The following is a 26,161-nucleotide window of genomic DNA, read 5'->3' as shown; positions in this document are numbered from 1 at the left end:
TTGTTCGTTCTCTGGCTTGTCCAAGCTTGGATCTGAGGCCAGTCCTATGTCCCTCAAGCTGCGCGGGTCCCAGTTAAACTCTTCAAGCAAGCTCCTTAACGCCTTTACTTCAGATGAAGTAGACCAGCCGCAGCCCTCTCCCTCCCCTCGGGATGGATCCTGGCTCCCAAAAGGTTCTTTCTGAGGCCCACCTCTCAGCCTTCCCTCCCTTAATGAGAGTGAGCTTTGAGGAGCCCTGCGAAGCGTTTTCCCCAGTCCCTCCATGGAGATTTTGCAGGTGGTTGCCCCAGAAGAAAAACACAATTAATCGCAAAGCCCTCTCGGGATATTTGACAGGAAAGGAGACGCTAATGTTGAGGAAAGTCAGAAGCACAGTGGATTTGGGGGTTCCCATGACAGCCGCCCGCCCAGTTCTGCCAAAATCTCTCTTATAAGTGTATCCTAAAGCAGAGCTGCTCCGGGGTCATCTCCAATCTCCCTATGTGGGCCTCATCAACCAGCAAGCGCGTGACACACCTGACGTCACGGGGCTGTGATCCAGCACATGGAGACGGCTCCGCTCTCGGCAGGGGCTCCAGTCTCTGTTATAGAACAATTTCGTTCGGCACAGCTGTGCACCTGCGCGGTAACACCCTCTGTGCTTTCAGATGGTCAAGTCGAGAACCAGGTCCTCAGCTTCTAATTGATTGTACTTGGCCCTCCTCCCTTGACACTTCCTGAAACGTGGCGTCGTTATCTCTGGCTGCCTCCCCTGAACTTTCCGTTTAAGCATCTACTGCACACATGCAAAGCAAAAAGGACTCACTCCCTTTCATATGTATATATTTATAGAGTGTATCTGAACATCTTTCCATGTGATTGTAGTGTAGTGTACACATTGTAGTGTTTCCTCATAATGGATCCCAGAATCCCTACAAGGCAGGTGTAATGAAACCCCCTCCCAGCCTGGCTTAAGGCAACCTGTTTCTATTACAGTCGTTTAAAAAGCAGCGAGCGAAGCAGGCTCTGGCCAGTAGCCTTCAATAAGCCCTAGATGTCTTGCTCTGTGCCCAGCCTGTGCCCTGACCGCCCGCTTGACCGAGGGCTGCCAGTCCCCCAGGGTCACCACCACCCGCTTCCCCTCTGCATTGCCTATCCCTCTCCTCCCTGTCTCTGAGTCACCATGGCCCAGGAAGGTTTAGAATAAAGTACAGAATTATTTGAGAACTAGCCAAACCCCAAATAATACTAATTCTTCATGTAAGTTCGCACATAATTCACAAATTCTAGGTGTCGTCACGTTTAAAAGAAATTGATCCTAGTGGCTTTTCTTTTTTTTTTTTTTTTTTTTTTTTTTTTTTTTTTTTGATACGGAGTCTCGCTCTCTCGCCCAGGCTGGAGTGCAGTGGCGCGATCTCGGCTCACTGCAACCTCTGCCTCCCAGGTTCACGCCATTCTCCTGCCTCAGCCTCCTGAGTAGCTGGGACTACAGGTGCCCACCACCACGGCCGGCTAGTTTTTTGTATTTTCCGTGGAAACGGGGTTTCACCGTGTTAGCCAGGATGGTCGATTTCCTGACCTCATGATCCGCCCTCCTCGGCCTCCCAAAGTGTTGGGATTACAGGTGTGAGCCACCTCGCCCGGCCCCGTAGTGCCTTTTAAATTTTTTTTCCATATATTCACTTCCGGGTCCGGCGTCGATCCAGATGCCCGAGGCAATGGAATGCTTGATCTCTGGATAAGCGAGGCGCCCTTTGCATTCATTCCCGGCTGCATCTGTGGCGACCGCAGCGACTTGGGCGGCGACTCTCCGGCCAGCGGCGGCGGTAGGAAGCACCGGCGGCCGTGTAGGGACTGAATCCGAGCCGCGCTGCGTTACCTCCCTGTCTCGCTCCTTTCCCTCTATCTCGCTCGCCAGCTGCCTGCGTGGTTCGCTTTCCTCGTCCGGCCGCCGGCGGGTGAGATGTGCGGCCGCCGCTGCCCCCTCGGGAGCTTACGGACAGGCTAAGGGCTCAGCCTGCGCCCGGGACCGACCCCGCTGCTCGTGGCCGCGCCTCTGAGGGAAAAAAATTATACGCAAATAAATATGTGGCAATTAAGCTGGAGCCCGTGAAATCAAAGCACCACAGCTACATTTGGAAAACAGATTCTATAAGCGGTTAGGACCTGGAGATTGCATATATCAAGTTTACTATTTCTGGCCTTGTGGTAAATACAATGCTATGGTGCTGGAACTCCTGGGACCTAGTTTGGAATATTTGTTTGACTTGTGTGACAGAACATTTTCTTTTAAAACACTTCTCGTGATAGCTCTACAACTGATTTCTCTCATGGAATATGTCCATTCAAAGAACTTGATATACAGAGATTAAAACCTGAGAACTTCTTAATAGGACGACCAGGAAACAAAGCCCAGCAAGTTATTCATATTATAGATTTTGGTTTGGCAAAGAAATATATTGATCCAGAGACACAGAAACACATACCATACAGAGAACATAAGGTCCCTATGGGAACAGCTAGATATACGAGCGTAAATACACATTTAGGAAAAGGACAAAGTAGAAGAGATGATTTAGAAGCTTTAGGTCCATGTTCATGTATTTTCTGAGAGGCAGTCTTCCTTGGCAAGGCTTAAAGGCTGACACATTAAAAGAGAGGCATCAGAAAATTGGAGATACAAAATGGGCTACACCAATAGAAGTGTTAGGTGAAAATTTTCCAGAGATGGCAACGTATCTTCGTTATGTAAGAAGGTTAGATTCAAAAAAAAAAAAAAAAATCAGACTATGACTGCTTAGGAGAGGTTTTTATTGACTTGTTTGATTGAAAAGGATATATGTTTGATTATGAATGTGACTGGATTGGTGAACAGTTGCCTACTCCAGTGGGTGTGGTTCAGCAAGATCCTACTCTGTCATCAAACAGGGAAGCACATCAACACAGAGATAAGATGCAACAATCCCAAAACGAGGTTGTAAGTTCTACAAATGGAGAGTTGAACACAGATGACCCCACCGCAGGATGTTCAAATGCACCCATCACAGCCCCTACTGAAGTAGAAGTAATGGATGAAACCAAGTGCTGCTGTTTTTTCAAATGAAGGAAAAGGAAAACCATACAGCGCCACAAATGACTCTGGACACAGACAGATCCTGGGGAGTTATTTACATGTTCATCTGCTGTCTTGTGATTAAAATCATCTCTGTAGGTGGAACAGGAATTAAAAGAAATCAAAGAATGTGTAAGCAAAAAACTCAGTTGTATGTAAGAAAACCCAATTCCCCCTGAGGAAGAGAAAGAGCTGCAGTCCTTTAAAATAAACTGCCTGTTTTTCCTTCTGTGGCTAGTGAGCCTTATCTCTCCCTTTCCCAGGCATTGTGAAGACCCTGTTTCTCTAGCTGTGCAGCTGCAAAGTCACTAGACAGATCATCTCAAGTCGTAAAACATGTTGTTCCTTGAAAAGTAAGAAATAATGTAATGCATGTCTTAATTGAATAACTGTCTTTGTTTCTCGCTTCTGTAATGTTCTTCCCCCTGCACACATCTCCCCCTGCCCCACAAAATGCTTAAAAGGTAGCTTGACTCTCTGTTCAGGGCTCAGTCCTTTGGATGTTAATCCGACTGGGTCAGTGCACCTAAATAATTAAATAATTCCTCCTCAACCCCTTGGTCTCTCTGATTCCTTAATTATCCTGCAGCATAGTGACCAAATATATTTTCAAGGACTCACTCTTAGAAACAAAAATGTCATACTTTCATACTTCATTCTGTGGTTGGCTCATATTCATTTTTTTTTTCTAATTTAACTTTTATGGAAGCTTTAAAGTTTTGCTAAAACGTGAGTGCTTTGCCCATCAATGAATGGAATGGACCAATGAGGTAGTATTGATGAATATAGTTCTATAGAACATTTTTCAGAAGTTCTTCTGTTGTAGAAAGCAGTACAGTATCTTAAGAGTCAACCAGTTATATACCTAATCTGGTTTTTTATAACTTCTGTAAGAGCATAATCGAACAGGATTTTTTTTTTCTCAGTGGACAATACAACAGAGAAAACAGAGTTGCCCAAATATTTAAAAGAAGTTACTCCTTGAGAAGTTCATATTTTGGGGCATCTTCATTGATTTCAGTATTACTGATGGTACTGTTATTCGTAAGTCATATTAACATTCTCTCTATGAAATCACAGTACAGTCACTGCCCAGAGGTATGGAGGAAAAAGCAATGTGGGTTTGGCAGAAGGTAGTGGTAAAATTAATCTTAAGTAGTGTGGTAAATATGTGCTCTGCTTTTATTGCACCACTATGTGAAGCACTGTGTTGCAGAAGTGGCAAAAGTGCTTATTTTTAAAAATGCAAAATATTTGTGTAATGTAACTTTATGCTTCCAAATAATAATGTATGTTAGATAGCAAGAAATGAATACTCTGAGAAGTGACATATGTTGGAGTTATAAAGAAATACACTAAGGAGAAGTAGTGATTGTGAATCTTGTTGCAATGTATAAGGTGGAAGCCTAAAGAAATCTCACTGAAACCTACTGCTGAATGAGTACATTCTCCCTTAAGCAGAAAACTATGGATGTGCCATGCAATGGTGTCTGTGTAATTACTTTGCTCTTTGATTAAAAAATAAGACACCCAGCAATAAAAAGTGGGTCACTCTATGCCCTCTATGTACATTAGTCTCTTGTATTCAACTTTGCTGATTCTCTGGAATTTTCCTACTCTTTAGTGTAATTCTGATAATTAAAAAATATTTTGGAAAGGATGGGTCAGGTGCTTTGTCTCCATAGTCTTTTGAAGTGCCTGCATATGAACAACCAAAAAAACTCTGTAAAAAAGGAAGCCCATTCCACTTTTCAAGTATGCTTTGTTTTAAGCCATAAAGACACACATGTACTTTTGTCACATTCTACTAGCCAGAATTTTTAAGAAGGGTTAAAACAGAAAGACTGGCTAGAAAGATAATTATTTTGAACAAATCTCATATTCATCTTTCATTTATAAAATTGTTACTTATTCCTTCAAAAAAAAAAAAGAAATTGGCCCTAATGGAGTAAAAATTCACCTTTTTTATTCTGGTTTAAAATATGTCATCAGCTAAGATTTATGATTTTCAATTAAAATGTCCTAAATATATAAACAGTATTAGAAGGCCTGAAAGAACTTAAAACACATCATATTTCTAGATTTCGTGTATTCGATTCATAAGAATTATTTAAATATTCAGGAAGATTTTTAATAAGTCAAATGATTGGAATACTTAAAAGAAAAATAAAAACTATTACATTTATAAATATAATTTTAAAGGCATAAGGGAATTTAATTCTTAAGAAATTATTAAGAAATAAAGTTGCCCTTAAAATGATTGCTAAAAATGTAAAAGATATAAGATTTAAAATCTGTATGTATATACATATACATATATATGGTTTTAAAATGTGTTGGCTGAAATTAAATGCTGAGGTAAAAACTGGGTTTTTGAATTTGTGAGTTTCATGAGCAACATATTAACTCTATAAGGCAGAGTAACCTCTGGTTAACCTTTCCTGTACCAAAAACTTTCTTCAAGGACAACAAAAGATGCCATGAAGAAGGTTTCCTTTGGAGACCGGTCAAAGGGAATCAGAATGACCCCAAAGCACAGAGCACTGTGGGCAAAGTAGAATAAAATAATAAAAAGAATAAGCATGAGTAACACAGGGAAAGTCCAGTCGAGATAAGGCCTATTTATCCCTAGGGGCCACAATTTTTATATATGGCTCTAAATTTGCATTATCTGGTCAATAATTTTCTAATCCATCATGTATCCTATTATTTGATAAATCTACTCTTCAATTCTTTGTAAGGTTTGATGGCCTCCCCGAGGCAGGGGAGGGTTTGCTGTGGAGCTGTGCAGTCTCGGCAGCTGGGCCCTCGCTGGCCGGGTCCCTCACTGGCCCTGCAAGGGGAACTGGCAGTGTGTTCACATAATTTTGTGTTGTATAAATTTCACAGACTCTGAGTATATAAATAATAATTGTAAAATTTGAATTACTGAGACCCAGAGGCAACTGAACTGGTTTGGGGCAAAGTAGAACACTGCAGTTAAGTCCCTGGACTCTGGGCTGGACACCATCACTCACACCTGTAATCCCAGCACTTTGTGGGGCAGAAGCAGGAGGATCGCTTGTGCCCAGAGTTCAAGGCCAGACTTGGCAACATAGCAAAACCTTATCTCTACAAAAAAATACAAAGAAATTATCCAGGCACGGTCACACGTGCCTGTAGTCTAGAGGCTGAGATGGGAGAATAACCTAAGCCCAGGGAGGTTAAGGCTGTACTGAGCCATGATCACCACTGCCCTCCAGCCTGGGCAACAGAGTGAGACCCTCCCCCACCTCACCAAAAAAAAAAAAAAAAAAAAAAAAAGATTTGCACTTTTGGAGCCCAAAAGTGCAAATCCCAACTCTGCCATTTTCTAACCGTTGTGATTCTGGGCAAGTTATATTTCATCTCTCTGTGCCTCTGTTTCCTTTTCCTTACAGTGGGCATGCCAGCATTGCTTCCCTGGTAGAGCTGATGTGAGCTCATCTTAATCAAGACTTCGCCCAGGGGCTGCTGCACGAAAACATGGTAGCTCTTAGCATTGTTGTCACCACCTCACAGCGGAGATCAGAGGGTGTGGGTTCTCCTTGTGTCTTAGTCAGCTCAGGCTGCTATAACCAAATACCAGGGGTTGGGTAGTTTAAACAACAGACATTTATTTCTCCCAGTTCTGGAGGCTAGAAGTGTGGAGACTGGGTGGGAATGCAACTGGAGCAGCTTATGCAGAGAGAGGAGAGACAGTAGGCCCTTCCAGGGGTTAACGAATGCTGAGGCTGTCCTTTATTAGCCACTTATGTAGGATGGGCTCAGAATAGGAAAGACTCTTTTAACCTCTCAACAACCCCATGGGAAGGTACCACCAGGATGCCTGCTCCCCGTGTGAGCAGCCTGGGCTTTAGGGCGTGAAATAACTTGTGACAGCTTTCAGGTGGTAGAGGTGGACTAGAGCTCATGCATGTGACCCAAGAGCCGGCAGGCTTCACAGGGCTCATCACGGGCCCATTCCTTAGGTCTCTGTTGTTCCTGCCCCTAAACAGCATTCCCTCCACCTCCAGGAGGCCATTAGAACAGGCATCCCATCTAATGCTGTTGGAGCCTGCAGAGCTGCAGGAGCCAGGGCCTCACCCCTCCCCACTCCCCAGCCCATCAGTCCTGCCTTGGGCTCCCTGGGCTCTGAGCCTGGCAGTCTGCTGCGGACAGAAGTCTAGAGGTCTCTAGAGGTCTAGAGGTCTAGTGGCCTGCCCTGCTCTGGCTGCAGAGTGATGAAAGCCCAGATTACATTCCAGGGTCTCTCATCAGGTCATAAAGCCTGCAGCCCATCGGCAGCCCCACCCCACACACACTGCTGCCTGTGTGCCTCCCGCTTCAGCACTTGGGAGCTATGAGGGGGAGAGGCTTTCTGCACCCTGGGCTCTGTGATGGAAGAGATGAGACTATGGGGTCATCTATCACTTTCTCTAAGACCTCGGGCTTGATTCCCTGCTGCTATCATGAGCTCCATCCTCTCATTTGCCGCCAGTCTATGGAGGTGGATTTTTAAACAGAAAGTCTGACCAGGAGATGGATCGTGCAGAGGGGCTGGCATCTGTGGTCAAGGGCTGCTCTGTGCCGGGCACCAGATGCCTCCTTCTGAACTCTTGTGACCCCAATTTACAGATGAGGGGACTGAGGCTTAGGAAGGAGGTAACAGCTCAGCCTGCCACCAAGGCAACTCCTCAAAGCATTGGATACCCAGAATGGTGGCCAGAGGAAAGTGGAGACTCTGCATTCCAGAACGAACCTGGGTTCAAATCAGGCTCCACCATTTCCTTGCTCTGTGGGCTTAGGAGTCACTAAGTTGCTCTGAGCATCACTTTCTTTGATTATAAGGATGGTTGTAAGATTTAGAGATCATGAGTAAAACGCCTTTGACACTTAATATATGCTCAATTAATGGCCACATCTATCCCCTAATCCTCAGAAGGGCAGGTGGGGCTTGGAGGACAGAAGTGGCCATCAGATGGCTCCAACCACCAACCATAAACCTGGCAAAGATCTCCTCACACAAAAGACCTTGCATGTAGGTCATGGGCTGTAAGGAAGAGCCCCCAAGCTCCAACCAGCCCACAGGAGAGTTATCACTGGCCATGGGAAAGGCAGCCATCCGTTGTAGGAACTCCCCTATTTCCAGGTGCAGTGGCTCATGGTGGCCCAGGTCACTGGTATCAGCACCTTGGCCTCTTGGTCATTAGCACTTAGACTATTCCTGGGTCTTCAGGTCATCAGTGACAACAGAGGGGACACTCCCCTGTTCCAAAGCTTCCTTTGATCTGGCCAAGTGTGGGTCACTGACTGACCTCTCCTGCTGCTAGAGTGGCCCATGACATCCCTCCTAAGAGGCCAACACTCTGATTCTCCAGGACTGGCCAGCCCCCTGGTGGACTCCTCCTCCCAGTACCCTCCAATGAGACATTGGGGCTTGTTGTATTTTTTGTGTAAAATGCACATCAGGCCAGGCGCAGTGGCTCATGTCTGTAATCTGGCACTTTGGGAGGCCAAGGTGAGAGATCACTTGAGGTCAGGAGTTCAAAACCAGCTTTGGCAACATAGTGAGATCCTGTCTCTGCAAAAAACTAAAAATAGAATTATCCAGGCATGGTGGTGTGTACCCATTGTCCTACCTACTTGGAAGGCTGAGATGGAAGGATCGCTTGGACTCAGGAGTTTGAGGCTGCAGTCAGCCATGATTGTGCCACTGCATTCCAGCCTGGGCAGTAGAGCGGGACCCTGTCTCTAAAAAGAAAAAACAAAACAAAACAAAAAAAAGAATGCACACCAGACATCATCACACCTGCACAGAGACATGCACAGACACAGAAGGAACCCACATCTGCTCTGTGCTCCTTCGCACTGTGAAGCTAGGGCCACTGATACACACGGGATTATGCAGTATGAGCACAGGACCAGGCTACATCTGAGTGGAAGGAACAGAATCCCAACCCAGAGAGGAACTGAGTGCCACATCCCATTTAATGGAAACGCTGGAGGCAGAGCACCTCCAGGATTGAGTAATTCAGTAGCTCAACCCTGTTCAGGGCCCAAGTCAGCCTCTCTGTCATTTCTATGGTTTTTCACTCATCTTCTCACAGAGGCTGCTGCAGCTCCAAGCATATCTTTACACAATAAGCTTCAAGGACATAAAAAAGCCACATCCCAGAAGCAGTCCTCTGGGGTATAAGGCCTAAAACTAATATCAATGATATTAGGTGCTGCCTTGACATCTGGTGAAACCAGGAGGGCCTTGAATGGGCTAACTGCAAGGTCCCCTATGCACACCTCCAACCTCCTTCTCAAGGGGACCAGGCACAGTTCCTGCTTGTCCCTGCATTTCCATTCCCTGCCTGCCCACAGAATTATTCAAATAAGCCAATCACATCATCAGATGGGAACTAGGGTCTCCCCATCCTCTTAATACTGCAAAGCCTGCCTCTCCTAACACCTGCTGGTTCCCTCCGTTCCCAGGTGTAGCCCCCATGTGGCCCTGCATCCTCCTCTCCCAAGCTGTGAACATATGTGACCCATAAACTCTTGTCCATCTTGTCTGTCTGGCATGTCGCTGTTGTGTATGGGGCCATCCCCCTATCTCTGGGATGAGAATCCCTCCCTCACCAACAGGGTGAGTGGAAGGTGATTAAAACACCCTGGCCCATTGCAGCAGCTCTCTCCCTAGGGCAAAAGCTCCATGAGGAAGGGACTTCGTTCTATCCCTGTGAATTCCCTGTGCCCACAATAGTGCCTTGTAAACAGTAGGTGCTCGAAGCAAGTGAAATAAATGTGCGAATGGAAATAGAATGAATCAACTCTGTCATTGCCTAGGGCTGTGTCGCATGCCCAAGCCCGAGCTAAAAACTGGCACAGGGACTCTCATTACAATGACTGGTGACCGGCCTAGACCTGGGCTCCTCCTCTGGTGTGCAGGGGTGGGCAGCCTGAGGTGCTGCTTCCCTGGGCCTGGAAGAGGCCTCTGCCACCTGTACCAGTTGTAATGTAATTTTTAAAAAATACTGTCTTGACTCGGTTTTAAGGTCCTGATTAGAGGCCAGTTAGTTGACTTTCTTGAGCAGTTAAGCCTACATTTCAACCACTTCCCTTTTGGGGCTCCCACTATGGCAGTCTCTCCAGACCACTATGCACCAGTCCTAATTGCCTGGGGTCAAGTGTTAGACAACTAGGGACAGCTCCTATCCTCCCGAGACTGCCATTTTGTGTAAATAAATCAATTCCCAGGGACCCCATGAAACCTAGCTAAGCCCACCCTACTTGCCATACACAAGCTGCCCTGAAACCTCCAGTGTGCTGGTACAACCACCCCTGGGCACACCCCCTGCACGGCCCTGCCTGGCAGCCTGCTCTCCTTTGGAACTGTGAGTAACAAAAAGCTCTGCCTTTCATCTATTTCAGAGTCTTTGTGTTGTGTCCACTGCCAAAAGAACTTTTAAATCTTATAAAACAATTGGCATTGTGAGCAGGAGGGCATGGCCATGGCACCGACTCATGGGCAGCTTTGTTGGGGACTGCTCTTGGCTTGTCACTTGGTTCCAGGCCACCTTGAGAGGGCTTGGGACAGAACTCAAGCTTGCACAGGGCTCAAGCTCAGCCCTGTTGCCTCCGTCAATGATCAAGTCTCTCCCAACCCAAATTTTCTCGACATTCATTCAAAGTGAACAGAGGTAACTGGCTAAACTCCAAGACTAAACAGTAGCCCAGAGTGGGGCTTACCCTAGGGCAAGGAGAGTGATGGGCTACTTGAGCCGTTCTTCCCGGGGTGAGGCATTCTGGTGTGTGTGGTGGAGGCCTGTCCTAGGAGCCCGTCACTTCTACAGCGTTTATCATTATTTGGAGTAGAATCCTGGCTTGTCTGTGCCTTTCGAGCAACCCCGATGGAGGATGGTGTTGTCTGGGTTTCTCCACAGTAGAGAAATGAAACCCCGGCCTCACTGTCGATGTTGCTCAGGTGGGGGTTGCAGCCTACCTGTCTCCTTTGCTGCATACCTTGCTGCTGTCACCAGCAAACTTCATGCTCTCTTGATCCCTGCCACTATTCCTTTTAGTACCCTTGGAGACTCCTTCCCTGCAGACACTTTGGCAGCCTCCTCCAACCTCCCAGAGTGTCTGGACCACCTATGCTGGCCATGAGTTGCCCAGGGGCTTCTGATGCAAAAAAAACTGCCCTTCTTGGCTCCATGCTGTACACCTTAAAGAAAAAACTGCTGGCCACATACTGGGCTCTTCTGAAAATAGAGGCTCTCAGAGACCCTGAGCCTGTGGGACTCCATGCCCAGCTGCCCACTATTCTTTGGGTCATGAAAGCAGCATCCCAAACAGCTTGGCACAGCTCATAAGGTCTCATTGATATTATATGGAGTCAAGTCTGCACCTTCTGGTCTACTTTACCTGCAGAAAGGTGGCCTCCCCTGTCCTCAGTCCCTTGTAAGATCACCCACCTCAGACCCCTTGGCTATCTGGAAGTCTCTTGGATTAACTGAGTGAACAGCAGTAAGAGTTTGTAGACTGTATAGATGGCACTGCCAACCCTCATAAAAATGAGGGCATTAAATGGAACGTTGCTGCTTCCCACCCCTTAGCCAGCATGTCCCTAAGGGATGCCTAATGGGACCCAAGAGCCAGCACCGACTGGCCAAGCTTCAGGCGGTCATCTCAGCATGAGATGGTCAGCAAACAGCCTCAACTGCACATTTTTATGAACTGTTGGGCTATTGCCTAGAAGTTGCCCCTACAGGATAAAACTCTGGGACTCTCTTGCCTCACAGCCGAAATATAAATCAAAGTCACACAGTCTTCATATATACTAAGGCCGCAATACAAGGCCTCACCAGAAGGCCCACCCCTTCCAAATTTCACACATTACTGATAGTGACCAAGACACACATTTCACCTCTCATAATACACAAGGCTAGGCACTTTAAAAGATATTCAATTAAACCTTCATTTAAACAATAGGCTCCAGGTAGCCAGTTTAATGGAAAGGCCTAACAGATGCCTCAAAGGACTCTTTTTTTCAGAAACAAAATGAAAATAAAACTCCAAAATGGGTCTCTATCTTGCCCCAGGTCTTAATCTCTCTTAATTCAAGGCCCCTTGATCAACTCACAACTCACACTGACTTTTAGAGCCTTCCTATTGCCTTTGCCTGTGTTTAAAGGAGTATACACTAAAGGCCTCCATGTATCTGAGGACTTATTATATAATGAGGCCCCTTAAAAATGTCTCCTCCATCTTTATGGACTTTTTATCCTGCCCCATCTAATAAGGGCTGAAGGCCTGATAGATGGCACATACTGTTCTGGGAACCACTAACCATAGATTGTCTCATGGGTCAGACAGCTGCTCATCTGGAACAGGACCCATTTCAGCTTATATTTCTACCACTCAAAACTCCTTCCTTCATACTTGTTTTGTAAAGGATGGATAATTAATCCAGACGCTCCCTCTAACTCCCTTTAGGGAATTTTAATTAGTTCCCCAGAACGCTTCCCATAGACAAGTAGACTACCAAAAACAGAGATTTTTAAAACTCTCCTTAGTAAATAAAAATCACATTCTGAGCTAATACCATATCCCAAGACGATTAAACCAGACAACCCCACCTTGGTAATAATATATGTCAACACTGGACAACAAAAGCCCGTCAAGGGCAGCTACACACCATTTGTGTTGATTGTTGGCCTTGCTACAACTGGTCTATTTTCACAGTTTTGCAATCCAGAGGTTCAAACCCTCCTGATGTGGCATGGTTGCAACTAAACATGGCAAGTGCCGAGGCCCACGTGCCATTCCAGTGAGTTTAGCTAATACAAGCCCTGCAACCCAAAGGTCTTGCTGGCTTGCCCATCACCAACCAAACTGACAACTGAGGAAAGGGCCATAGAGATTGGCTAAATTGGAAGGCTTGCCTACAGGCTAATGCTGCAGCTCCCATCTCAGCCACAGATATTTTAATTGACAAACAATCTGACACCCTATTAACAGCATGCATCTGGCCAGGAACTAGCTCAAGCTTGTAACCCCCACACCTTGGGAGGCTGAGGCTGGGGAATTGCTTGAGTCCAGGAGTTTGAGGCTGCAGTGAGCTATGATTACATCACTGCATTACAGCCTGGGCAACAGAGTTAGAATTTGTACCAAAAATAAAATAATAAAATAAAATAAACATCCAATAGGGCCATATGATTTTAAAACCTTTTGATTATTCATAATGTTGCTTGAACCCTTGAATGAACTAGGTCCCCACAAGGGTGATCAACTTAGCCTGGCTTGCCTGGGACTTTCCTGGCTTTAAAACCCAAAGTCTTGCATCTGTTCAGGCAAACTGGGATGGTCGATCACCTTACCTGGGACTCATGCTTGGCCACTTAATCTCCAACCACAACTATTCACCTATTTTACAGCGAGGCGATTGAGGGAGCCTTGTGTTGGCGTTAGAGTTGTGAACATGGTGACTTGAGCTGTAATTTTGTCTCTGGGGCCATGGGATTGTTTTCAGTCCCTGGACATAGGACCCTCATGGACCCCATCTCTTTCTAACCTGTAGGTGCCATCAGCCCCTGCTGTAGGCTTGGGCATGCCCTTTCTGGTTAAACAATAAGGATGGACACAGCATAGAATAGCCTCCTGGTCCTGGTAGCCGGTGTGCAGAAGACGGTCCTGAACCTTACGGTGCTCCTCCTTTCTGACCTCGGGCAGAGGCCATCCTACAGACAGGAATTTGGAGTCCCAGCTGGAATAGGGTTGGTACCCCACCTCTACTCCTTGGTTCTAGAAAAATCAATCCAAGAGTTTGGCCTGTTGTACAGCACCCATTCCCCATATAGTCATATAAGTGTCTGTTTTCAGCACAAGATAGACCCTTTTTCCACTCTGTCCCATGAGGATTAATTCCCCCATTCTCCAAGCTCCCCTGAGAGAGGCAAAGGCCCCTGTAAGAAGTTGAACTTTGAAGGTGTCCCTTTCCTCGGAGAGCCATTTTGTATCAGTGGAGGCAGAAAACACCAACTGGGGGACAAAAGAGATTTAAGTGGGCCTGCCTAATACAGCACATTAATACATGCGGATACAACGTTAATCTAAAAGAGGCCCTGTTCATAGATGACTGTGCAGCACTAAAAGCATCTGAAATTTTAGTCTTCAATTTAACTCTGGAAAAGAGTGAGAATAATTATACTACCCATTTCATAAGATCATTTAAATAATATTCGTAAATGTGGATTGCTTTGCCTGACACAAGATGAAAACTCAATAAATGGTGGTGGTGGTAAGGGTGATGGTGGTGATGATGGTGGTGGTAGTCATGGTGATGGCGGTGGTGATGGTGATGATGGTGATGATGGTGGTGGTGGTGCTGATGATGGTGGTGATGGTGATGGTGGTGGTGATGGTGATGGCGGTGGTGGTGATGATGGTAATGATGATGGTGGTGATGGTGGTGGTGGTAATGACGTTGATGATGATGGTGGTGATGGTGGTGGTGGTAATGACGTTGATGGTGATGGTGATGGTGATGGTGGTAGTAGTGATGATGGTGATGGTGATAATGGTGATGGTGGTGGTGGTGGTGATAATGGTGATGGTGGTGATGATGATGGTGGTGATGATGGTGGTGATGATGGTGATGGTGGTGGTGGTGGTGATAATGGTGATGGTAGTGGTGGTGGTGGTGGTAATGGTGGTGGTGGTGAAGATAATGGTGGTGGTGGTGGTGGTGGTGGTGGTGGTGGTGGTGGTGGTGGTGGTGGTGATGGTGGTGGTGGTGATGGTGGTGGTGGTGGTGATGGTGGTGGTGGTGGTGATGGTGATAGTGGTGGTGGTGGTGATGCTGGTGGTGGTGGTGATAATGGTGGTGGTGATGTTGGTGATGATGGTGATGGTGGTGGTGGTGGTGGTGATAATGGTGGTGGCGGTGGTNATGGTGGTAGTGGTGATGATGGTGGTGGTGATAATGGTGGTGGTGGTGATGGTGATGATACTGGTGGTGGTGGTGGTGATAATTGTGGTGATGGTGATGGTGGTGGTGGTGGTGGTGATGGTGGTGGTGGTGGTGATAATGGTGGTGGTGGTGGTGGTGCTGATGATGGTGATGATGATTGTGGTGGTGGCCTCATTACTGCATGTGTTGGAACAGAGCTGGGACTAGAATGTCCCAGTGTCCCAGTTCCCAGTGCAGCCACCTCCAAACCTGGAGTCTCCAATCAAGCTGAGGCCACTCGGCATGTCCAAGACACCCACTCCATGTCTCAGGCTGTGGCTGTACCATTTCAGAGGCAAGAGACATCAGGACAATCCTGCAGCACTTGGCCATGGGCAGCCACAAGATGGAACATATTGGGTCCAACTTCCTCAACTCTCCCCTGTCGAACTACAGAATTTTCAAAGTTTTTCAAGGAGGTAGACATTTTTTCTTTCTTTTCTTTTCTTTTTTCTTTTTTTTTTTTTTTTACTCAGTTAAGTCCTGCTGTGTAAAGAGATAGATTTTTGTCTCCTTTTCTCTTTTTGTTTTAGCTAAAATCACCCTTGATAAAGTTTGATGTTTTAAGGATCAAGGGAAAACTCCTATATCCTCTGAGGTTTGCTGAAAAACCATTTGACAAAAGGCAGATTAATAGGAGAAAAAGGCATACAAATTTATTTTAAAGTGCATAGCATGGGGGAATTGCAGAAGAACTACTCAATAACGCAGTGGGGTCTAGACGCTTATCTAACTGTCTTCATAGGAGAGGGAGGGGGTGGGGAATGTAGGTAATTCTTTTTAGGGGCAATGAATAAGTATTAGGGAGAATGAATGGACCTGGGGGACAAAAACTAAGTTGTAAATGATTCTCTTTGGAATTTGAATGAGCCTGAGAGACAGACATTATCTTGTGAAAAGGTCTAACCAGGTATGGGATTTGAGGGAATGAATGGAAAGCAATTGCTGTCTGGGGTGGATCCAGTCTTTAGGCAGAGAAGTGAAAAGCTTCATCCAGCATCTGCTTGTCTCCAAAATATTCATCATACTAAAGTGTCATATCTTGGGGTAAAATTAATTTGTTTTGTTTTTAAAGGTAAAACAGTGGAGAGTTAAGATTTGTTTCCTTTGAGCAAAACTTGCAGAAGTAATGACCTAAGGATATTCACCAAACTCACATTTCCAGGCACAGGCTGGCTTCAGGCCCATGCTTCCCAGTTTTCGGGTGTGGACTTGCATTCCAGGAGCTGCCTTTTGCAAGTTTGGTTCAATGGTCCAGTGCATTTAGGAACTGCTGCCCACTGTGTCCTCTTTTGAAGATTTGTGAAACCCATGAAAAGATGTTCAAAACAATTAGTATTAGGGAAACACAAATCAAAACCACAATAGATAATACTTTACACCCACTGGGATGGATGTAGTAAAAAAGACAGACAATAATAAGTGATGGCAAGAGTGTAGGGAAATTGGAACTCCTGTACATTGCTGGTGGAAATGTAAAATCATGCAGTTGCTTTGGAAAAGAGTCTGGCAGTTCCTCTGAAAGCTAAATGCAGAATTACTATATGACCCAGCAATTCCACTCCTCTGTATAGACCCAAGAGAACTGAAAACATAGGGTCAAATAAAACTTGCTCATGAATGTTGATAAGAATGTTATTTATGACAGCCAAAAAGTGGAAACAACCCGAATGTCCATCAGTGCATACATGCAATAATGTGGATGAACCTTGAAAACATTAAGTTAAAAGAAAGAAGCCGGTCGCAAAAGGTCACACAGTAAATAATTTCATCTATGTGAAATGTCCATAATAGGCAAATCTATAGAGGCAGGAGGTAAAGTATTGGTTTTCAGGGGCTAGGAAGGAAGGGGATGGGAAATGGCTGCAAATAGTATGAGGTGTTTTGGGTGGTGATGGAAATGTTCTGCAGTGATATTGGGACGGCTGCACAACTCTATACTAAAAGCCACAAACTGTTTACTTAAAGTGGGTGAATTTTATACTATACAAATTATATCTCAATACAGATTTCTTTAAGTCTTCAAGAAACCCTCTGGTAAAGAAATCAGCCTAACCCAGCCCTGAACTCATCTGACCATCAAAGCTTTTCCTCACATTGACACCCTGAGAAACTGGTATTCTGAAGAGTATGTTTTAGGAAAAACTGCTTTAGACCATAGGAGTTTGGCAAGAGGAACTTTGTTTCTGTGAACACATATTTGGCATGTCAGGGTACATCCTTTTATATTTTATTTATATATGATGTGTCTATGTCTTGTCTTCTTGGTGGCTTTATAAACATTTTGGGGAGGGAAAGTATGATTTTGTCTCTTTGAATTCCTACTTCTCACCACCCATAATGTGGTGCACACATAAATATCTGTAAATATGCAGTTAGAACTTTGCATCACTAATGAGTTAATTAAACTAGTCAACAAAGCCAAAAATACGTATTAAGTGCCTTCAGGTGCCAGGCATAGATTTTGGCACTGTGGATACAAAAATGAGAGGAGCTTATGGTCTAGTCTGAGACCAGGCCAGGAGCTGTGCAGTAGAGGCACCTCTGCCTGGGGTGTCTGAAATCATGTACCAGGATATGACCCTTTTAAGCCGTGCCTGTGGTCTCACTGCTGTGGGCAGTGGTGGTGATGTCAATGTTTGCTCTTCTCGGGCTCCCTCCATGCCACTGAAAACACGGAAGTGCTTTTACCTGTCCAGAGGAGGGGCAGCTGAAAGAAGGAGGGAAGAGGGTGGTCCAGCGCAGGCGCAGCCTGTTTGGAACCTTCTGTGCCTACACTGGACCCCCCACTTCCCTCCTTCCTCCTTCCTTTGGCTGCCCCTCCTTCTGGACGGGTAAAAGCTTCTCCCATCTCCTCCTGGACTCTCTCATAGCTGTAGGCTTCCATGTTCCCAACCTCTATTATTCAGAGGAGTTCAGCTCACCCACGTCTGTGCCTGAGCTTTGATGCCCCATCTATCAGCCACACAAAGGGCCCTGACATGAATAAGACCTCCCTCACTGAGGATCCTTAATTTTTTAGAATAATTACGCCTCTGCCATAAAGTCAGTGTCGTGGCTGCCAGCCACCAGGCAGAACCTACTAGACTTCTCTAAAATAGATACTGGGGCCTCCTTCCTCAATCATGGTCAAGGCCTAAGCTTCCTTCTCAAAGGCAGGCAGTCCTGGGTTTTATGGCAAGAAGTGCTTCCTATGTGCAAGGTGCTCTGGGGAAGGGCTGAGTGTGGAGGGCCGCGTGTGAAGGTCTTTAAGATTTCAACTGAGCCACCTTTTCTTGCAGTTTAAGAAGAAAACAGCCAGCTGTTCCCTCCTTGTAATAAATGTCTCTGCATATTTGAAGATAGTAGTTAGGTCATTCTTGAGCTTTCTCATCTCCAAAAAAAACTGTGGCCCCTGTAACCTTTCCTTTGGCAAATTGTAAGGCCCATATGCAGACGAAAAGCAGAACAAAACCATCTGATGAGGAGGGCGTCCTATCTCTAACCAAGTGTCTATTTTCAAACACGGTCTGCACTCCAGTCTTTAATTACATGTAAATTCGGTAGCTTCAAGTGTCTGAGCCAGTGGGAGACCAGGTGCTGCTCATCAGGCCCCTTGGACGTACTCATGCTGCAAGGCTGGGTGATAGTGCTTGGCAGAGGCTAGGATTTCTTCTCTTCGCATTCATTTTGGGGCATGAAAATGGCCATCCGTGAGTGACCCAGGAGCACAATCAGCTGATGCTTCCTGCCCAGGTCCCCTGAGAGTAGGATGGGCCCCAACAGCCTTCAGAGAGCTGGCAGCCTGCTGGGAAGGCTGCCCTTGGCCTCCACAGAAGCCAGCAAGAGTGGCTTCCAGATGTCCCTGGTGGAGGCTGGTAGCCTCATCCTGCAGCCAGTGGCTTCCAGGGCAGGCTTCCTGATGCTACTAACTCAGAGAGAGGTGCCCTGCTGAGCGCCTGCCCTCGGTGGCGGGGGTTGGGGGGGATGGGTTCTGATCACATCACGTTTCTTCCCATGGTTCTTTCTAACTCCTTTCCCACGTTTGCAGTGTGTTATCTTGGTGATACAGACAAGAGGCAAGGAAATACTGGGTAAAGAGCCCTTAAATTTGTGGTCCTTGAAGCTATTGTAAAGGTAAGATTTTTTTTTCTCCCCAAGTCCTACCCATCCTGAATTTTCAAGTTTGCAGTGTCTCTAATAATCTCTGCTCCTGTTCTTTGAGATAATCTCCCTCACTCTCCACTCTCCAACGTGACACCTGTAAAGTCTCTTCCAGGGGTCTGGGGCTGCGTTCCAGGGTCTCTTTGCTCTGAGCTGTCTGAGGCCTCAGACTGTCGTAGTAAATCAAATGGCAGGGATCTTCTCCAACATCATCCTTCTTCCTCCTGCTTTCCTACGAGGGCTGCAATTCAATGTGTGTGTAGAGGACTCTCTGCGTGCAGGGTCTCAAGGAAATTTCCAATTTGATGGAGGTGAAGAAGGGAGAGAGAGACTAAAAATTGCTTGATGGCCACCATGTGCCACGTGCTCCCAATACAGTCTCAAACTCATGACATCTCCCAGCCAATGGATTCACCCCCTTAACCAATTTCACCTGGAGTTCCACCTCCCAGACACACAAAGGCCATGTTGGGGGGCTTTGGAGTCAGCTGCCTGCCGTTCCATCTCAGATGTTACCGTGGGAAAGTTGTTTAACCTCTTTGAGCCTCAGTTCCCTCACATGTAAAATGGACCTATAAGTTTCTCACATAGGGTTGCCCTGGGGCCAGGATTGCCAGATAACATATAGAATGCCTGGTATAAAAGTTGTATGGGACATACTTATACTAAATATGTTCCCCAAATTGTTATAGCTGTAAAATATTATGGCTCCAAATCAAATGTCTGAACTCTATGAAACAGAGCAAAAACCACAAACACAAAGAAGTAATAGCGTCAAGAGAAAAGAGCATGCACTCGGAGAGCAGACATCCAGGAACACCATCTCTGCTCTGTGTAAGCCAGGCTGCCACTCTGATAATTAAATGATGCTGTGCCTCGCTGACTCCTCTGTGCCATAGGAACCTAAATAAAGGCCCTACCTCCCTCACATGGCACAACTAAGTACTTTGAAAACATTAAAAGCATGAAAACAGTATGTTTTACTCTGTATTTATCCAGGATGGGCCAGGAGCAGTGGCTCACAACTGTAATCCCAGCACTTTGGGAGGCTGAGGTGGGCAGATCACTTGAGGTCAGGAGTTCAAGACCAGCCTGGCCAATATGGCAAACCCTGTTTCTACTAAAAATACAAAAATTAGCTGGGTGTGGTGGCAGGCTTCTATAATTTCAGCTCCTTGGGAGGCTGAGGCAGGAGAATTGCTTGAACCTGGAAGGCAGAGGTTGCAGTGAGCTGAGATCGCACCGCTGCACTCCAGCCTGGGTGACAGAGAAAGACTCCATCTCAAAATAAATACATATATATAATATGTATTTAAGTAATTATGTATATAATAAGTTATATATATAATTGTGTATATATAAAATATAATAAATACAATATGTATTTAATAAATTAAATTAATATAATTTAATAATATGTATTTATATAAATATAAATACCCAGGATGTGTGTAGTGATACGCCAGTAAGTTCACAGGGTGTCACTTTACATCCCTCCCTCCTGCACCAAAAAGCAAACTCATCCATCTAAGAGCATTCAAGACTGTATGAAACCTTTACAGAAAAATCTAACCTGTTCCTTCTAATCATCAGGACTGCACTGAAACCATCATGGAGACTGGCATCTTTTTCTATTTCTGAAGACCTCTGGGGAGGCAGATTCTACAAACTGCCTTGCAGCTGATGTGCTAGCACAATGTAAGCTAACTTATACAGTCAGAGCCAAGGAGGGACTCTAGAATGCAGTCCAGCATGGTGTGCACTCATGGAGCCCTGACATATGGCTAAGGAGTGAAAACTCAAGCCATCCCTCTCATCACTCCTCTTCCTTTTAATTGCAATTGACCCTTCAGAAATCAAGTACATTAAGGGGGAGGGAAAAGAAGAATTTGTGCTAGTAAGACATTCTGAAGTATGTAAAATAAATAATACCAAGCTCACAGAAATAGAATAGGCAGAAAGAAGGGGATGAAGAGGTAGAGGGAAGCATTTTTCCTCTTAGTACATAGTAGGTCCTCAATAAACACTTGTTAAATGAATGCATTCTTAGGAAGGACAATCTCCTTATCCATATTAATGAGAAACGTTTTCTTGATACACTATCTGGAAGTGACCATAGTACAGCTGATTTAATGGTAAAGCCATCAAGTATGCATCTCATCCTTCTGCCCGGTTACTGGCTCCAAGAATCTATTCTCCATTGATGCAGCAAGACCTTTGACTTAGAGTGCCTCATATACACAGCAGGAATAAAAGGAGAGGAGAAATAGAGAATGAAACTCAGCCTAACCTTCCTTATCTAGCCCTTTTCTAATTCATCCAGGTACCTTTTCCAATTCTTCACAAAGACATTATGTAAGTTTTCAGAAGATTTAGCTGGGCCACACCTCTAGGTTTCCAGGATTTGAAGAGTTATGTCAATATAGAGACCAGTTTCTGGACCCTGAACAGCAAATCCAAAATCACTCTAAACTGGTGATTGTCAACCAGGAAGGTTTTGCTCCTAGGGGACATTTGGCACCACCTAGAGACATTTTTTAAAATTGTCACAACTGGCGGTTCTTATTGGCACTTAGTGGGTAGGGGCCAGGGATGCTGCTAAAGTGCCTGTAATACACAGGACAGTGGCCCACAACAAAGAATCATCTCAGTATCTCAGCAAAGAATCATGTCAATATTGCCACAATTGAGAAGCGCTGTGCTAGATTCAAATCTCCTCTACAGTGTCTTCTCAGACCAAAGGCTTACCTGTGACAACTTATAGTAACCTATCTGCTTTGATGTCCACTCCTTAATTTACCAAGTCAACACATCCACCAAATTTGGTACAACAGATGTACCAAATGCCTATAGCTCTCTACCAGGCATGCAAGCAAGGAAAAAGCAACAACTTTCCTCAAAATAAAACCATAGAAGTTAGTTAGAAAAGAAAGTGCAAAACAGAGAGTATCTTCTCAAAGAAATAAAGCAAACAAAAAATCCAGAAGGTAGCCAAGCACAGAAATGCACATAGTGTTTCTGTCATTTCTGAGGAAATGAGTTAGAATTATGGATGGCTCAGGTCTCCTGGGTTCAATCTGAAGTCTTTTTTCTTTTTTAGGGAAGCTAATAGACAAAAAATTGAGAAAGAATGGGTGGAGGCAGTTTGGTTTAGTATGTTCTCTGCAACATTGTTGCGTTTTCCCCATAGAAAGATTTTACAAGTGGTAGTTCAGTTCCAGGTAGGCCCAGAAGAGCTTACTGAACCATAGTCCAGCTGAGGTGCCAAAACCACAGGAGTCTGGGGATACACAAGCCCTGAGCTTCCTTGGAAGAAAGAAGGACAAAGAGATTATCTGTTTCTTCTCTCCTCAGACTCTCTAAGTCCCCTGCTCTACACCACCTCTCTCAGAGGTAAGAGTAATCCTAGAACACCTTTAACTAGTTTTTTTGTTCTAATTTATAAGTAAAGTACATACAAATTAAAAATCTGGTCCTGGAAAAGAAAATCCCACCTCAGACCCATATCCCCAGGTTCTATTCAAAGAGACAAAGTCACTGTTTATTACATTTCTTCCAGAAATACTCTCTTCATATACTCAAACGTATGCATGCATATATCACCTTTCAAATTACAGGCAGAAATGGAAGCATGAAGTCTGTTGTGCACTTTTTTTTCAACTTATTTTAAGTTTAGAGGTACACGTGCGGAATGTGCAGGTTTGTTACATAGGTAAATGTGTGTCATAGTGGTTTGCTGTATAGATCAACCCATTACCTAGGTATTAAGCCCAGCATCTATTAGCTGTTCTTCCTGATGCTCTCCCTCCCTATCCCCGTGACAGGTCCCATTGTGTGTTGTTTCCCGCCCATATGTCCTTGTGTTCTCATCGTTCAGCCCCCACTTGTAAATGAGAATATGAGGTATTTGGTTTTCTGTTCCTGAATTAGTTTGTTGAGGATAATGGGTTCCAGCTCCAACCATGTCCCTGCAAAGGTCATGATCTTGTTCCTTTTTATGGCTGCATAGTATTCCATGGAGTATATGTACGACATCTTCTTTATCCAGTCTATTATTGATGGGCATTTGGATTGATTCCATGTCTTTGCTATTGTGAATAGTGCTGCAATGAATGTACACATGCATGTATCTTTATAATATAATGATTTATGCTGCTTTGGGTATATACCCAGTAATGGAATTGCTGGGTCAAATGATAGTTTTGCTTCCAGATCTTTGAGGAATCGCCACACTGTCTTTCACAATGGTTAAACTAATTTATACTCGCACCAACACATATAAAAGCATTCCTTTTTCTTTGAAACTTCTCCCACATCGTTGTTTCTGGATATTTTAATAATTGCCATTCTAACTGGCATGAGATAGTATCTCATTGGGGTTTTTTTATTTGCGTTTCTCAAATGATCAGTGACGTTGAGCTTTTCTTCATATATTTGTTGGCTGCAAAAATGTCTTCTTTTGAGAAGTACCTGTTCATGTCCTTTGCCCATTTTTAATGTTTTTTTTTCCCTTGTAAATTTGTTTAGGTTCCTTGTAGACCTTGGATATTAGACCTTCATCAGGTGGAAAGATTGCAAAAATTTTTCCCCATTCTGTAGGTTGTCTGTTCACTCTGGTGATAGTTTCTATTGCTGTGTAGAAGCTCTTAAGTTTAATTAGATCCCATTTGTCCATTTTTGCTTTTGTTGCAATTGTTTTTGGTATTTTTGTCATGAAATATTTGCCTCTGCCTATGTCCTAAATGGGATTGACTAGATTTTCTTCTAGGGTTTTTAGTTTTGGATTTTACATTTAAGTCTTTAATTCATCTTGAGTTGATTTTTGTATAAGGTTTAAGGAAGGGGGTTACAATTTTCCACATATGGCTAGCCAGTTCTCCCAGCACCATTTATTAAATAGGGAGTCCTTTTCCCATTGCTTGTTTGTGTCAGGATTGTTGAAGATCAGATGGTTGTAGGTGTGCAGTCTTATTTCTGAGTTCTCTATTCTGTTCATTGGTCTATGTGTTTGTTTTTATACCAGTACCATGCTGTTTTGGTTACTGTGGCTCTGTAGTATAGTTTGGAGTTGGGTAACATGATGCTTCCAGCTTTTTTCCTTTTGTTAGGATTGTCTTCACTATTTGGGCTGTTTTTTTTTTTTTTTTTCAGTTCTGTATGAATTTTAAAATAGTCTTTTCTAATTTTTTGAAGAATGTCAATGGTAGTTGAATGGGAATAGCATTGAATCTATAAATTACTTTGTGCAGTACAGTCATTTTCATGATATTAATTCTTCTTATCTATGAGCATAAAATGTTTTTCCATTTGTTTCCTCTCTGATTTCCTTGAGCAGTGGTTTGTAGTTCTTCTCAAGGAGGTCCTTCACTTCCCTTGTTATCTGTATTCCTAGGTATTTTATTCTTTGTGTGGCAATTGTGAATGGGACTTCATTTATGGTTTGGCTCTCTGCTTGCCTGTTGTTGGCATAAAGGAATGCCAGTGATTTTTGCGCATTGATTTTGTAAGTTGAGACTTTGCTGAAGTTGCTTATCATCTTAAGAAGCTTTTGGGCTGAGATGATGGGGTTTTCTAAATATAGGACATGTCATCTGCAAACAGGGATAGTTTGACTTCCTCTCTTCCTATTTGAATACTCTTTATCTATTTCTCTTGCCTGATTGTCCTGGCTAGAACTTCCAATACTATGTTGAATAGGAGTGGTGAGAGAAGGCATCCATGTCTTGGTATACTTTCTTTTTACCCATAAATCTACCTTACTTCTTTAATGGCTGCAGAATATCCCATGGAGGGCCTGACATTGTCATCCGAGAATCTGACACGATTGACAGTTCATTTGAAGCCTATCTCTTTTTAATTCGGACAGCTGGGCTCTGAATTAATAGAGATAGGCTTCAAATGAACTTTCACTGCTTGTTATTAAATAGTCCATGGGCTTTTTCTAGCAATATTTTTATCTTAGCTGTCAGAAAGCTCTGTATGAAATGTTATTCTCGATTACAATCTTAGGACCCTGGTACAAAGATTTATGTAATTATAATCTTAGGACCCTGGTACATAACTCCTTTAAAAATTTGTATTCTAGTTTCCATATTAATTCTTACTTAAATTTTTTTATTTTAGGTAAAATATAAATCAGAAATAAAAATACAATGGCTTATCAATTAAAGCTCTAATAATGACCTATATGAATTATTTATAGCATAATGAAAGCCGCTAAATTACTTGCATCTTGTATTTATTTGTTTCTTATTTATTTATTTATTTATTTATTTATTTATTTTTTGAGACAGAGTCTCACTCTGTCGCCCAGGCTGGAGTGCAGTGGCGGGGTCTCGGCTCACTGCGAACTCCTCCCCGCGGGGTTCACGCCATTCTCCTGCCTCAGCCTCCTGAGTAGCTTGAACTACAGGCATGTGCCACCATACCCAGCTAATTTTTTGTATTTTTAGTAGAGAGGGGGTTTCACCGTGTTAGCCAGGATGGTCTCAGTCTCCTGACCTCGTGATCCGCCCGCTTCGGCCTCCTGGAAGTGCTGGGATTACAGGCGTGAGCCACTGTGCCCGGCCGATTACTTGCATGTTTAGGAGGCAAAGCTGAACAGAAAAATACAATGTTGTCTACAATATGCATAACCTATGCAACTATACCATTATTCACCTTAAAAAGCTTACATGCATTCTAATGGGAAGATGATTATTTATGGTATATATAAAGAAAAATAGTTTATAAAAACACCACCATCTAAATTCAAAAGTTCAACCACATTACTAAGGGATTTATATAAAATATAGACTCTATATTTAAATAAATATAAAATGTCTTGAAAACCTTGAAATATTTACTAAAATATACTATAAAACAGGGCTTGTAAAGTCATCCCTACAGAGGCAAGGGAGATGACCTGAGGAAGTACCTAGGTAGGC

The 26,161-nt window shown here is 44.1% G+C and overlaps 1 pseudogene; it reads left to right on the top strand.

Moving 5' to 3' along the window:
- Positions 1 to 2,186: 2,186 nt before the first annotated feature.
- Positions 2,187 to 3,115, top strand: LOC112604980 (annotated as a pseudogene).
- The last annotated feature ends 23,046 nt before the right edge of the window (positions 3,116 to 26,161 follow it).

Source organism: Theropithecus gelada, chromosome 13, assembly GCF_003255815.1.
Source record: "Theropithecus gelada isolate Dixy chromosome 13, Tgel_1.0, whole genome shotgun sequence".
Lineage (NCBI taxonomy): Eukaryota > Metazoa > Chordata > Mammalia > Primates > Cercopithecidae > Theropithecus > Theropithecus gelada.
Note: the sequence above shows the minus strand (reverse complement) of the source record. Positions and strands in the feature narration are given on the sequence as shown.